This window comes from Pimephales promelas, chromosome 4 (assembly GCF_988280905.1).
Source record: "Pimephales promelas chromosome 4, fPimPro1.hap1.1, whole genome shotgun sequence".
Taxonomy (NCBI): Eukaryota; Metazoa; Chordata; class Actinopteri; order Cypriniformes; family Leuciscidae; genus Pimephales; species Pimephales promelas.
In genome coordinates, this window is record NC_142772.1 from 37,978,924 (window position 1) to 37,995,612 (window position 16,689).

A 16,689-nucleotide genomic window follows, 5' to 3' on the forward strand; every position below is an offset into this window, starting at 1 on the left:
TAATTCAGATTAAACATTTTAAATAAACATTTAGTCAGAATCTCTAGTATGTTTTTTAGTTGTCTGTTCAGAATCATGGGAGAATCGTGATCTCTGTTTGTACTTGACGTGTAAAGCTAATGACACTAAACCAAACCAAGCTAATTAGCATTATTTTCTTAAAAAACAAACAAACAAAAAATAATAAAATAAACACTCAAACTCACTATTTGACAAGACTGTTGGACAATTTTTCATAGTTGAATTGTGACTGATTTCCAGTAATGAACACAAGCACTTTCCTAATAATAAACACAATTCTTGAGAATGAACACAACAATTCCCCTGCTCATGATGAATTCTATGGCAATAATCATTCAACACCGCAATCATTCCGATAATGAATCAGCAAACTATCCAGCGGTAACAAGCAAACTCTCATGATAAACACTGCAAACTCTGCTAGTAATGAACACAGCTATCTCTTTGCTAATAGCCTATTAAACTCTCAGTGGCAATAAACAGAATGAACCCTGATCATATGTATTCCGAAATATTTGACAACTGCACACAGCGATTAACCAATCAGAATCAAGTCTTCCAAACAGGTGTAAAACTTAACGTAGCTAATAATAAACACAGAAAACTTTTTGCTAAAATGAATACAACAAATTCTGTGCTAATAGTAAAGCATCACATTTTTTTTAAACTATGCCAATAGCAAATAGTTTGAAAATAGATCAGAATGAATTATATATCAGTTAAATAAAGACAGCAAAATCTTTAACACATGCAATAAATGCATCAATCACTCTGAGCAAACTCTTTTAATAATAGACAGACACTCTATGCTAATACTTAAAACTTTTACCACTCAGGGCTATAAAAAAAAATTGCATTAACATTAACCATTTGAACTAAGTTTAGCTGAACCCAAGTCAGCAGCATAGGATCAATAAAGATCAATAATGAAAACTATACAACTGTTAGAGAAAGGATTACTGGCTTCTCATTTTAATGACATGACAACACATCAGTGGCATTATGACATTATTAATTAATTATGCACAGTAAATAAAGTTCCTTAGTTTGAGTTTTGCATCTTTCTAACACATGGCTCTTTTCAGTGTGCATTTGCTACTTTTTTTATCCACATAGCAAGCGGCACTATAAAACACATATAAATTGTTTATGAAAAGTTTATACTAGACATAAAAGAGGACAGAAAAGAAAAAGTGAACCACATAAAGAAAGCCACAATGGAAAGAAGAGAAAATCTTTCTCCCATGCAGAAAGGCATGAATATCTCTTTTTTTTGTCTCTGTCAGGAACACAAACAAAAGACGCTTAAAAAAATAAGTCAAGTACAGAGTAGACAGCATAAGCAACATTAGAACAATCCTAATAAATATTCACAACTTATAAAAACCGGGGGCTGGGTCAAAAATCCCACCAAAATAAACAAGTTAAAGGAGAACTCCGACAATTTTAACATTGAGCTAATTTTTTTGTACATTTTTGGAGTGCTGTCAGTACGGACAAAAAACAACAAGAAATGGTGTTGCCTACACCGTGTTATCGTCTTTTTAAAATTCGCACCTTGTTGACTTCAATGGGGCAAGTTATAAACTTGCTTTTAGCCTCTTAACATCCTTGATTTGTCATTATGAGTGCACAGCCATTTGAGTGGTGTTATTATGAGTGACCACGGTCAATCTGACTGCAGTAGATGTGAAAGATATGAATAAAAATGATGTTAATCCAGCCAGCTCACATACATCTATTTGCTTCCCGTTTTCGGTCGAAGCCCACAGTAGTTGATGGTCGATCTCACACGCGCGATCATTAGTGAATATCATCTCAAACCTCCACCGTGTGTTCAACAACATCTGATTCGGATTAACAATCCATTTGAGCTGATATTTTCAGAACACCACACAGTGGTAGGTTTGAGATGATATTCACCAATGATCGCGCACGTCAACTCGACAATCGACTACTGTGGGCTTCAACCAAAAACAGGAAGCAAATAGAGGTATATGAGCTGGCTGAATTAACATCATATCTTTCACATCTAGTGCAGTCAGATTGACCATGGTCACTCTTAATAACACCACTCACATGGCTGTGCACTCGTAATGATAAATCAAGGATGTTAAGAGGCTAAAAGGAGGTTTAGAACTTGCCCCATTGAAGTCAACAGGGTGCGAATTAGACGATAACACTGTGTAGGCAACACTGATTTTTGTCGTTTTAGTCTGTGCTGACAGCACTCCAAATGTACAAAAAAAATGAGCTCAATGTTAAAATTGACCGGAGTTCTCCTTTAATTATCACATTCAAGATAAACGGGGAAAAAGGCTCCAGCACAATTAAAGTGCCCCCATTCTGCCGTTTTAAAGGTTTCTAATTTTGCTTTTGAGGTCTCCTACAAAATGTTTGTGCGCATCCAAGGTCAAAAAATATTTATAATTTTCTCTATAATATAAATTGCACATCAGCAAATTTCTCAAAGAGCCTGAAAACAGTTTGTTCGGATTCAGACCCTCTAAACCTCTTTTCCACAATCCTACTCTGCTCTGATTGTCTCTTGTGACTGGTCTACCACTTACATATAATATGGGGCACTATAAACTAAATCTATTAAAACTTAAGCAATTAAACGTACAGTATGAAATTTTTGGCCACCAGGGGTCACTCATTTAAAATAATAACAAAAGACGTACTTTGATGACGTCTGGAAAGAGCGTGGGCTCACGGGAGTTGTTGTCGCTGTCAATGACAACCAGCTCAGCTCATGGCATGACATCATCGTTTCACAAAATATACGGATATACGGCATCTCTTTGTAGATTTAGCTTGTTGAGAAGCTTTAAATGCAACCCCAATGTTTACCTGTGTCATGCTTCTCCTGTCCCAAACCCTTCTCGCGTCATATTTTTCACCCGTACGTTTGAGCTTTACTGAGCTGGCTGTAGCAGCAGAACGTGCAGGCAAAGCGTAATCGTGGTCCATAACTATAATACAGACCGCAGTAGACGAATATAAATATTTATATTACGCTCCTTCAATGAATGACCTATTTTAGAACATTTTTCATTTATAGGGCGCACCGGATTATAAAGCACATACTGCTTAGATAATATAAAGATACTGCAGTCAAACGTTTGACTGGGTTTGCGTTATGCATCCACTATGTGCTAAAGGCTAAAGGGAATATAGTGAGTGCGCGGCGCCGGAGGTAAGGCGTTTATTTAGTAAGCATGAGAGAGCTGAAGCGGACAGGTACATTCGCAGCCTGACTCATAAAAGTATTCAATGTGCGCGGCTCGCTAACAGCAACAGTACCGGTTACTGTGAACGGGGAGCGCTTTATGCACGAGCAGCACCGGGGACAGTGTGTCTGTTAAGAGTGAGCGCTCGTGAGCGGGCACGTGATTTACACACATAAAAATACGTAATGCTTTTTTTTTCTTCGTCATTTTCTTTGCTTTATTGACGGTAGTCCAGTGTTCCCCTTTGTGTTTGACGGTTTCGCCTGGTTCCGCAAGGAAGTTAGAGAAAATAGAGGAGTCAAAGGTTATATGACGGCATAGACGGGCGACGAAACGGAAATAGGAAAACGTCCCGTGTCTTCGAATTAAACTATAAATTTCTCCGTATTTGAAAGTTGGTGAAAACTGTCGGGATAATGCAAGTACACATCTAATAGAAATATATAACATAGATACAGTTATTTTTGCTATTTTTAAAGCAGAAAAAATACATATTGTGGCTTTAAAGTGGAATTAGAAAGTGAATTTAAATTTTTTTTGAAAAATGTAAAAAAAAAAAAATTAAAAGTGTAGATCAGATTGTATTTTACAATTTTTTGCAGCATTGAACATTATAACCAATCACACACATTTCTGTTGAGCTTATGAATGCAATTGGCAATCGGCGTTTCAATTACTAGACACCTCTGAATTTACCTCTGAATTCTCTCAACATAACACAAGTGCAGCTAATACGCAAGAGATTCATTTTTCAGTGTAGACAGCTTCAGACTGACTGAAGTAATTGTTTAAATGTACGTATTTGACATAAAAGACAACACAAATACATGCAACATTTTTTGTTTAACGTGATTTGTTAAAGAAACACGTGAAATGTGGTTTACAAAAATTACATTTCCTAGTTGAAGACACATCCATTCGTGTGTCTACGACAAGGAACACACACACAGCACATATAATAAACAGAGTACAAATGCAAAATACAGAGGTCAGTGAGATTATCCTTTTATCTCAGTATCATAAGAGTTTCAGACGCTTTCGCTATGATTTATGTCACTAATATGAATCTATTCACAAACACCCACTTAAACATGGATAAATTAACACATTAATGCACGTAAGCTTACAAACACCTGAACCCGCTCATATAAACACCCACACACCGGACATGTTGGGTTCAGAAAGAGGCCAAGGATCACACTCAGGGTGTGAGCTGATGGAGGCCTCAGGAGAATTCCGGAAGGGCTGGAATCACTCGAGAATGTTACAGCAGCAACAGGAAAACACACACAGTCAGCTTCAGCAAAATGTTGGAGCAGTGCTACAGGAGTGTTGATGCCATATTAGCCCAGAGATGCATGTACGGGCCTCGTTCAGGAAACACGAGCAGAACAAATCGCTCAAACGGAATTGAGTGCAACAATTTATGCATGGTTTTACGAATGACACAGACAGAAATTCATTCTACTTGTGCTTCATGAATGAGGTCCATTACATAAACACAAGCATGGATTTTATAGCTTAAAAGCTTGAGTTTTTTTTTTAAATAAATTAATACTTTTGTTAGGCAAGGACACACTCAATTAATTAAAAAGAGACCTTAAAAAAATTAAAAAGCTGTTCTTTTGAAATTTCTTTTCATCAAAGAATCCTGAAAAAATGCATCATGGTTGCAGTAGCGATGCTGAAAAATCAGCTTTGCCATCACAGGAATAAGTGACATTTTTAAAAATATATTCAAATAGAAAACAATTATTTTAAATTGTAATAATATTTCACAATATTACCGTTTTTACATTTTTTTTTTAATAAAAAAATAGGATTGATGAGCTCTAAGATGCCTTTGTAGTCAACCATACATTACCATAATGCTCTGAAGAGAGAGAAAGACAAACTATGAAGGATGGTGAGTGAACTGCCTTGCCTCGGTCTCTATCAGTGTATAATCTAACTTAATAAAAACATTTGTATTCTGCCTTTCAGCTGATAAAAATTCTTTATCATTATATGTCTCTAAAGTTGATCCTGAGTTGCTACTGCATGGACAGCTAATACTCACTCTCTCCGTGTCTGTGAGATTCGGAAGGGAATTATTCATATTTCATGCGGCACAGGTACTAGAAGACATGCTCAAGTGGCGGGCTCAGTTTGAGCCTGCGTAGTATGCCTGGCTATCACCTTTTAACGGGCTTCAATTTTATCCATTGAAATCAATGGGGTCGCTGTGTCCATTTTTTTTTACTGTATATGGAGCAAGTGAAACAGCGTTGCGTTACCCGACAAGTTTTATTCGTCTAATGGGCTCTATGCACGGCGGTATTTCCGGTGAAGGTTTAAGGATGCTTGATAACTTCCGCCGATCGTAGAGTCCAATGCAACACAGAGAATTTATATTGAATTTTATACTCCATGGTTATACTAAAGAAACGTTAGTCACAAAAACAGATAAAACAGTCACCCCTCGTTGTGTTTATGCTTCTTTTTAAAATTATATTAAATAAACATAACTATATATAAAATTACATCTAAACGTGTGTACGTTTCGTTTCAATGACGGGAGGACAGTAAATTTTGAAGCCATGATCCCGTTTTCCTCGGTTTTCCTCCGCTTTAATCTCCACAACCGGAAATGGACGAGTATCCTTGCGTCAAATGCGGAACTTATGCGTGCATATAGCCCATAAACTGACTTGTGTGAGTATTATTCCGCACTTGCGTGTAGTTCGGTGTGAAATGTGCTTATTCCTTTATATCCGCGGGACCGGTGTTGTGTGTGGCACTGGTAACGTTATACGTCTCTCATTAGCAATCACGCCCTGCTTCATACCACAGTCATGTTAAAAACATCAATGTATCCATGAAAGATCCATAATTCCGCTTAATGCTTTGCGTCATTAATATACGCCTTTGTTATGTAAGAGCGAACCCGTGGTGAAAAATCCGACATATTGTACCTTTAAAGACTTATTTTTATTGGGGGGAAAAAATGTCACCCCCAATGTGGTGAAAATCAAGTTCTCTTTGTTGAACACAGATCTTATTTTCCAAAAGTCTATGGGGAAAATGCATAGCTTTTCGATCAAGGGAACCCATGCGCAGCTAACTTCCGAGTTGTCCTAAAGTGACATCATCACTTCGGGACTATATAGAGCATCACAGTCCCACCCACAGTCCAAGAGAGCTTTGGTGCCGGAAGTAAATTTCGAATAACTGCAATTGCAGATTTTGAACAGAGATGGCAACAAAGATGAAAAACTGCAGACTGCAGCTTTAATAAAGTAGTCAAGCAAAAGGCTAATCATATTAATTACTGTTATGCGCCCGACATGGTAGAGAGAGTGAAACATACAACTCATTACATTCTGATTGATATCAGCCTGTATAATTCACTCTTCCACTTCTTCTTAATCAGTTTCTGGTTCAAACATATGAATGAATTAAACCAGTATTTCCACTTGCCATTGTGACTAATCAAACATTAGTTTTAAGGGATACAATTATTGACTACAGGGGACTTTAAAGTCCCTGTAAATGAAAATTCTAAAAGAAAATTACAAAGAAAAAAATACATTACAAAGACTGTGAAATACTGAATTGTGGATTTAGACCGTTAAAAAGTTTTTCACCATTGCTGTGTTCCGGATTTTTTTGGCGGGGCTAAAACGGGGCTTGATGACGCACTGGAGCCACTGAGGCTGGCCCCTCCCCTAACAATAGAGTACATTCGGTTCAGTTCGTCACTCAATCGCAAGTTACTGTAAGTACTATTAGTAACTACAGTCTACAGTTTAGCTATGCCTTCGGCACGGAACTGCGTAGGCTACTACCTGGATGCGATCACATACAAAACAGATCAGTGTCTGTCCTTATTTAATTTTCCGAAAAACAATCACATCAAGAAGAGGTGGAGTCATTTTGTGAAGAGCCGTCTTGATAAAGAGCTGAGGATCCCCGCCCAAACCCGCCTTTGTAGTGATCATTTTACATGGGATAGTTTTATAAACTTTCGTCGGGGGACAACTGGGATTCACTGATAATCCACAGTTACTGGTGAATGGGGCCAAACCGACTATCTCCCGCCTCTGCCTTCATCCTCCCGTCCCGAAAGCAGTATCCCCTAAGATCACCATCGGTAGCTTTCCCGCTAATGGGCATGGTTTCAGCGCAGCCAGCGGATATGCCCCCAGCGTTTGAGAGCAGAGAATACGGCTAATTTTTTCAAGATTTTGATTTCTTTATTTATTTACTTGACGGCTTTTTTATCATTCAGATTTGGCTGGGTGGCTAATAACACATTTTTCTGTGGTGTGACAACTCAGAGATAACAGCACTGTGGAGTTGAGAAGTTGAGATTCACTGTTGGGATTATGGAGCTGTGTTGTCCCTGCACTTACTGTAGAGGTTACTCTAGATCAGCCAGGTGAATATTTCAAGTGCACCTCATTAAATCCATTATCACTCACAAACAAAACCACACCGACATAAATAGGAGGTCAGGAAACAGCATTCGGTGCTTCTAAACAGATTAATTTGTTGGCAATATATGCAGTACACAACGACAAGAGGTATCTTTGCAACTGATATTGAATGATGCAGCAAGAATGGTCTTTAATGAGCCAACAAGAGCACAGGTCACACCTCTTTTCATAAAGTTGCACTGGTTGCCAATTGCTGCTCGCTTAAAATTTAAGACACTGATGTTTGCCTACAGAACAACCACTGGCATTGAACCCCTATACCTAAACTCAACACCTCAGACCTGTGTGCCCTCCAGAAGCTTAAATTCTGCAAGTGAATGGTACCTTGTGGTGCCATCCCAAAGAGCACAAAATCTTTTCCACTGACCTTTACCTTGACTGTTCCAAGCTGGGGGAAGGATCTGCCCAACTCAAATCGAGCTGCAAAACTTAAAGGGATAATTCACCCAAAAATGACAATTTTGTCAGTAATTACTCAGTTCTCATGCGTCGTGGCGCTCTCGTGAACTCACGTCAGAGGCCAGAAGAAAATGATAGTTGAATTAAGTCATTATTTTTGTTTCGTTTTTGCACACAAAAAGTATTCTCATCGCTTGATAAACTTAAGGTTGAGCCATGCTGTAGTCACTTGGACTATTTCAACAATGTACTAACTTTTCTGGACCGGCTGATTGAAATTGCCTATGAAGGAGTGAGCCAGCTCTCAGATTTCATCAAAAATATCTTAATTTGTTTAAAACACGACAGCGACAGTATTAATATAGAATACAGTACAAGTACACTACAGTATATTGACATTTAATTATAAAGTAATTACTTTGCTGACTTTTTACACCATCATGACTATAAGTTTGCATGTGCATTCGCAATTTCACAGCCTTTTGTTTTGTGCAAATATACGTTTTCATATGGTGTTGTGTATCCTACTAGCCCTTTATTTAGATTAAAACACTTCTCATTCATTTGGTGAGGCAGCCTTTTCAGCAGCATTTGCATACCGTCATGCTGTGTGAGCCATTCGCATATTGCAGTATTAAGGCTAACAATTAATCGATTGTTAATTTAAACGATGATCGATCGTGGGAATTTGTGAAAATTTATATCCCTACATCCTTGTTAACAAATTGGACAAGCAAAGTGTTACCTATGAAATTTACGCATGTTTCTAGATTATAGCTAAAGAAAACTGTAATATTATAATGTTGAAATTATTTTCTGTAGAATCAACACTGTTTTACTATGTGTTTTACTTGTGAGTGTTATGTTTGTTGTAATACAGTATCCATTTTTAAAAATATCGGTTGATTAATCGGTTATCAAAGCTAGTTAACGGTATCAGTAAAATTCACTATCGGTCGACCTCTAATTCCTATTCTATAAATCCATTTAAAGGGTAGCTAAACCCTAAAACAACTTTTATTTAATGGTCTGTAAGACTGGGGCTTCAACACGCCCTTGCCAGAGAGAGATGAATCTCAGTCTGTCATTTGTAAGTCGTTTTGCATAAAAAGCAACAGAGCAAGTGAGAGAAAAACGGATAAGGAAAGAGAACAAGAAAGAGTGATTTCCAGGAGGCAAACAGCCTGACCTCCATGTGAGAGGTGAGGGAATTATTGCATCACTCGAACAAATTGCACTGTTTACAGTATTACCATGAAGCCTAGAGCCCATATTTAACCATTCAGGGGCCCATGCACCATACAGCAGCACAAACACATTCCATTAACCAGGGGGCCCAGGTAAAGGCTCTATTACACATACACATGCATCTACACACTAATCCACACTGCACAAAAACATTCAAACAGGTCTCTCCATCACATGAACATACATTGTGTGACATTACAAGAACTCACATTCATGCATGCTCGCACTTGCCTCTAAACATTGAAGGGTAGATGACATGAAATATTTTTGGAAAGGGTTAAGGTTAGAGCTAAATTTACTTAACCCACAACCATCACTTGAAGGGAAAGTTCACCGAAAAATTAAAATCCTGTCATCATTCATGCATCCTCATGTTGATTTAAACATGAGTGACTTTCTTTCTACTGTGGAACAAATATTTTAAAGGATGTTGGCAATTTTTCATCCCTTTAACTAATCCACAACCAAAAACAAAGACACTACATCATATAACTCCTAATAAATAATAATAATAAAATTGTAATAAGGTTCCTTACTTGTAACTTCCTCTGGATATTTCTAAATTAATACATTCCATCCAAACAATTTTAAGCAGCATTTTGTTTGAAATCTTCAGTCTTTAATTATTATTATGCATGCAGCCTTTTGCTTTATGCGTATCACACCTGCTTATACATTCATATACATTTCACCTAAAATCTCAGTCTAAAAAAAGTCCATGGACCGCTATGAGTCAGCTACCCTTAAGGCTACTTGCAAAGTCCAAATCATTTCCTGAACCACAACAAACAGAACCCAAACACACACTTTCTTCCAGCCCAAACAACAGGAGTCCAAGGCCACAAAACTATTACAAATTAAACTAAAACCACTCCGCTTTTATTAAACGTTTAAGGAAATAACTAATTTACAACTTAAATTAAGTTTATTGCTGGCACCTTTTCAACCACTTTGAACAATATGAAAAGTGGAAGGAAATGCTGTCACAACATTTGAATAAACGTGTACATTGTAATTAAATCAGAGCTCTTATAGGTATTTCTCACACAAGTGCAAATGGATTCAAGTCATTTATTAAAAGTTTCAATAGCCCAACATAAAGCGACATTGTCATAGAAAGGTTTTATGCTACTGGAGACATTGGTTTCAGCGCATTAAACAGTGACCCATTTCGACTGCATTCCAAGATTTCAGATCAATCCGGAACCACGGCAGTCAAACCAGCAAACTTCCCTGACAAAATATTAGAAAGTTTTCAGGAACATAATTCCATTGTCCAGAACCTGAACGTGTTCAATTGTGCACTCTTCAGTCCATCGCGCCCGGGATAAAAAGGTGAAGGTAAGAAAACGCTCGCGGTAACATCAGTGATTCCGTTTCCACGACATCCTCACCCATCAATTTCTCAACATTCATTTACGAGTCCCACTTAGTTTTCCCCTGTAGACTCGCAGAATCCAATGGAAGCCAACAAGCTTATTAAACGAGTTAAAAACAGCTCCACAGACTTAACAGCTTTACTTTCTCATTTGTATTCTAACTTAGGCTACATTAGCTATAGCCTACGTAATATCTTACCGTGCGTTAAGGACTACAGACAGGTCCACACTTCACTTTTGCCCTCGTCCGCGCCTCTCATTTCAAGCCACGAGTGAGCTCGCCTTACCATAAACAACCCACGAAAGAGCCACTGTAGAGTCGGATACATGGAAAAATATCCATAAAACACTCGACTCCAACTGAAGAATCCCCAAATAGAGTGGAACAGGAGAGCACGCGACTCGGCGTTTGGGCTACGTTTTTTCGTTACCGGGTCCACATTCTCCGCTCAGGAGAGCCTGTAAACAGCGCTGAGCTGATGCGAAGTACGAAAGTAGGTCAGACGGGAGCTCAATACTCAACCAACGACATCACTAACCGCCCGCAGCCTCTCTCTCACACACACACACACTCCAGAGAAAAGACACCGAAAACACAAATTCAAGGACGGCCTCGAACATAAACACCCGGTAACAATCATTTTTAAATAATTGTCACATACACAGAAGATCCGCTCTTTTGACCCTATGTTTGGTGAATGTCATGCTGCTTTGAGCCCGTGTGTCTATGCTGAGCGTCGCCTTTCACATTTGTCTCAATAGAGTTGCTTTTTAGTTAAATAGGTAGATTAAACAATTTCTTGCAAGATGATGCACCTCTTTGTATATACAATTTTTAGCTATTATTATATACCATCATGATTACATCAATAATATTTTTATTTATATAATTATATAGTGCCTAGGCTATCTAAAATGTCAAGGTTGGTTGCTTTACAAGACCACAAAGAGCTGTAAGTTAAGATACGTATTAGAAAAAATTAACTGGTAGAAAAAAATTAACTATTTCAGGTAGTTCAAAGAAAACAGAATTACAACGGAAAGGAAACATATATGGTACAGCATCTATACAGAGGTGTAAGCTATACAGCACAATGCAACCTGCATATGTAAAAGTCAATGACAATTCAACTGTCATCGTTGTTAGTGGAATTGACTGCAATATGTCCAAACTTATAGACAGGGTAATGCTCAAATTTACAAGATTGCATGTGTAATTATTCTGCACTATTTTGGAGGTAGTTTTCTCATGCGACCAAGGGTGAAACTGGGTCTGTCACATGGGGCTAAAATAATGATAAAAAATTTTGATTTTTGTAATAAAATAAAGTGACTCTTTAGAAATTTGCACTGAAACTATACTGACAGCAAAGAAATTACTTTAGTAAAAAAAATAAAAAAAAAAACATTTTTTTACAGGATACATTTTATATTTTTTTTACAGGATAACATTTTTTTTTTTACAAAATATGCATAAAACTGTCAACACAAACATGTGTTCACAAACACATCTTTTAGAGAGGACATCTTTTAAATCCACTTAAACAGCTAAAGCAGAAATGTGTGGTGTTGGAAAGCACAGTGTCAGGACCAGTATCGGTTGCCATGGCAAAAACCGAGTCCTCCATCAGTCCCTACGTCCAACATGGCTGCTGGGCAGAAGAGCAGACAAACCTTTCAAACACATCAGCAGTGTGCCTTTAAAGGCTCGGTGCATTTTTAATGAACTCACCAAATAGATTTAATTGTTATGCATTATTCTTAACACTTTAATGGCGTAGTTGCCATGATGTTTCAGCAAAAAATAGATTCAAAACTCTCGTAATTATAAAACCAAAAGGTAATGAAGTCTAATTAAAGTCTGATGACAACTCTTAAAAGAGGGAGTCTTAGATTCATCATGCAATGAGTCAATGTGGATATAAAAAGGTAAACAAAGTCTTTCTTTTTCATCTTTCTTCCTTTGCCCTTATTTGTTTCCTTTCTTGTTTTTTTTCTCTTTGTAATTTATTTTATGTTTTGCTTTGTCACTGTTTTTTTTATGTCAGTGCTACTTTGGTTTCGAAGCAGACTGCAGCTCTGTATCTTTAAAGAACAAGGAATATGGGTCAGTGGAACACCAGCACAAGTGCGAGGGAGTAACTGAGGGAGAGAGAGAAAGAAAGAAAGAAAGAAAGAAAGAAAGAAAGAAAGAAAGAAAGAAAGAAAGAAAGAAAGAAAGAAAGAAAGAAAGAAAGAAAGAAAGAAAGAAAGAAAGAAAGAAAGAAAGGGAGAGGGAGATAATTTAAACAACATAGCAAACAACATTCTAACAAGATAATAACAAGAACTTCCTCATTAGAATCCAACCGCAGATATACGTCAAGGGTGTGTGTGTGTGCTTAGCCTACATGTTTCATAAAAACAATAAAAGGTCAAGTGTTTTTTTTATAATTGACAAGTCAGTATGATTGTTCAGGAATTTTAAAACAAGTGTGGTTATATCAAGCAACAGGTAATCACCCAAATGCACAAATATTGGCCAAATCTTGTTGTTTGTGACCTGCAGCGTGGCTTGTTTACAAGTCACTGACACAAATTACTGTCAGATTCATTTCAGAAGTTAATTAATAACCCATTGTAAACACCTGCTTCCTGATACCAGCAATCCCATCCTAAACAGCCCAACAGTACTCATAAACATCAGAGATGCATCAGAAATGCTAACATTTTTACGTTCTATTGGTCATTCTATTAGTCTCTCTGTGGATCTTTGGATATCATATTGTCAACATCTTAAGTTACGACTGTAACCATAGTTCCCTGAGAAGGGGAACTCAACACTGCATCTCGATCGGCGCTATGGGGAACTACATCAGTGTGACCGGTGTCTGAAGCATGTGTATACACGACAATTTAATTGGCCGACAACAGTTCATGACATCACTACATGAGCACCAGTGGGTATAAGAGGGCACTTGCAATAGATGCAATCAAGTTCTTTGTCCGACGGAGACATGCTGAGCCCGAGTAACGAAGGTTACAGTCATATCCTGAGACGTTCCCGAAGTGGAACTCAACACTGCGTCTGAATCGCCGCTTGGAGAAACAAATACCCACTCCGCCATCCTGAGGGAAGGCCTGCCTCATTAGTACCCAGCCACACTGGCATTTTTGACTCAATACAGACTTGTCTATCCAGAAGTCAGAAGCGTTAATCACACAGGGCGCATCCTAAGATTCATAGACTGTCAAGTGGTAAAACTTCCTCAACCATTTCCCATGCTCATATTCCCCATGACAAGAAAAGTCCTGGCCTTTCTCAACCTTCCTCTTCCTTGTGGACCCAGCCATAGCCACCTATTTTAGCCAGACTATTTTAATGCGTTACCCTGGCCTACCACTACCACTTGAGGGAGCAAAGACAGTGGTTTTCATTTAGAATAACTATTCACCCTCATTGCTAAAATAGAACTCTAACTTCTAGGAAACTGCAGGGGAGATACAGCTGTACTACCCTAGAAAGATCGGGGGAAAGCGCTCACACCCTGCCTCGACTAGCCCAGAGCCAAAAGACTCCCAGCACCTGACAAAAGTGTCTGAAAACAAGAAGAGCTGACATAAGGCAAATTAACCTCTACTTGCTAAGTTCTAAGGGATCGATTAAGGCTGAGTGGAAGATCCTACTTTAAAACCACAACAGTAGGGGAAGGTTCTACTCTACATTAAACTGCCCCGACCTAGAGTCCCAAGACTCCCATCACCTGACAAAAGGTGCCTGATAACAAGAGGATCAGCTAAAGATGAATTAACCCCTACTTGTTAGGTTCTCTGGGACCATTTGAGCTTCAACATGGAGTGGAGGTACCTATTTTAAAACCTCAAGGGAAGCCATCCTAATTAAAGACCCCTCAAGGGGGGAGGCAGGTCAACACTCTCATCTAGGACCTGCTATACACCTTATTCAGAGCAGCGCCATGACAGGTATGAAAGTGAGGCTGTGAGGGATAGACTTACTGTTTCCAATGACATCCGCTGTAAAAAGCTGAATAAAGCGGCTAGATTACTTACAATTTTCCACAGCTTACATTGTCGGGAGTTTTTTGTCAACTGACATTTCTTAGAAAGATATTTTTCCAGTGTTTCATGAGCAGAACAATCCGAAAACACATTAAATAACAATACAGCCCATTGAAGAGATGCAAGTCTATCCCTCACAGCCTCGCTTTCATTCTCATTAAAATTCAAAGATGGCGCTGCCGTGAATAAGGCGTATAGCCCATGCTAATTTAGATCAGTACTAACTTGTATTGACCTAGCAAAAAGCCATTCACAGCTCTTTTCTCAAGCCCTGTGCCAGACTAATCAGAAGGCAGATCATAAAATAAACTAATAAACTACGTTATCAGTCCAGCCTCAGGGCCTGATGTAGGCACTTAAAAATATAAGAAATAGCAGGAGGAGTCTTGAAAAGAAAAAGGACTCATTGTCAAGACTCCTCCCAAACTCCATGCCTACAATCCCTGCGATAGATCCCGCATTGCCACTACAGCGGCCAAAACACCTGAACCGTTGGGTGTAGGTGCTAAACTCTCATCCCTCAAGAAATAGTAAAGCACAGATGGAGGTTTTCACTGTTACTGCATCACAAATCATGCATTCAAATCTCGAGAGAGAAGAAAGCTCTCTGTTTAAAGACAGATTCGTATTACTCACCCGGGAATGACGCATGAACAGAGTATACCAACACAAATTTAGACCACTATCCCTCAGGTGAGAATCATAGAAGATCAAAGTTTCTTGCAGTCTCTTTCAGTCGCTTGCTAATGCATTATAATGAGCACATCAAGCTTCCTCGAGGAGTCGAACACACTTCACTTGTAGCGTTTGCTTTACACAGTCATACAGATCTAGATGTGTTGAGATCCCCTTCGAAAGAAAACTTGAGTTCAGTTGCTACCTTCAATTTTGAAGTACAATCAACTTGGCTGTATAAGAAATTTTAACTTACTGTAAATTACATTAAACTGAAAAAAACGTTTTTTATTTAACTTATTTTGATGAGTTAAAGCAATGTAGAAAGTTATGTTGTCAACTTACTGATCATATACACTCACCGGCCACTTTATTAGGTACCCCATGCTAGTAACGGGTTGGACCCCCTTTTGCCTTCAGAACTGCCTCAATTCTTCGTGGCATAGATTCAACAAGGTGCTGGAAGCATTCCTCAGGGAGTTTGGTCCATATTGACATGATGGCATCACACAGTTGCCGCAGATTTGTCGGCTGCACATCCATGATGCGAATCTCCCGTTCCACCACATCCCAAAGATGCTCTATTGGATTGAGATCTGGTGACTGTGGAGGCCATTTGAGTACAGCGAACTCATTGTCATGTTCAAGAAACCAGTCTGAGATGATTCCAGCTTTATGACATGGCGCATTATCCTGCTGAAAGTAGCCATCAGAAGTTGGGTACATTGTGGTCATAAAGGGATGGACATGGTCAGCAACAATACTCAGGTAGGCTGTGGCGTTGCAACGATGCTCAATTGGTACCAAGGGGCCCAAAGAGTGCCAAGAAAATATTCCCCACACCATGACACCACCACCACCAGCCTGAACCGTTGATACAAGGCAGGATGGATCCATGCTTTCATGTTGTAGACGCCAAATTCTGACCCTACCATCCGAATGTCGCAGCAGAAATCGAGACTCATCAGACCAGGCAACGTTTTTCCAATCTTCTATTGTCCAATTTCGATGAGCTTGTGCAAATTGTAGCCTCAGTTTCCTGTTCTTAGCTGAAAGGAGTGGCACCCGGTGTGGTCTTCTGCTGCTGTAGCCCATCTGCCTCAAAGTTTGACGTACTGTGCGTTCAGAGATGCTCTTCTGCCCACCTTGGTTGTAACGGGTGGTTATTTGAGTCACTGTTGCCCTTCTATCAGCTCG

At 38.8% G+C, this 16,689-nt stretch overlaps 1 protein-coding gene across 4 annotated transcripts in view; it reads right to left on the reverse strand.

Moving 5' to 3' along the window:
• Positions 1–16,689, reverse strand: part of npas2 (neuronal PAS domain protein 2) — a 66,481-nt gene that overhangs the window by 34,526 nt on the left and 15,266 nt on the right. Inside the window, exon 1 of one of the 4 annotated variants that reach the window (XM_089130454.1) lies at positions 10,958–11,253. The exons of the other annotated variants lie outside the window; for them this stretch is intronic. The gene's annotated coding sequence lies outside the window, so the exon portion shown is untranslated. Of the gene's footprint in view, positions 1–10,957; positions 11,254–16,689 lie in introns of those variants that run through there. 4 annotated transcript variants of the gene reach the window in all.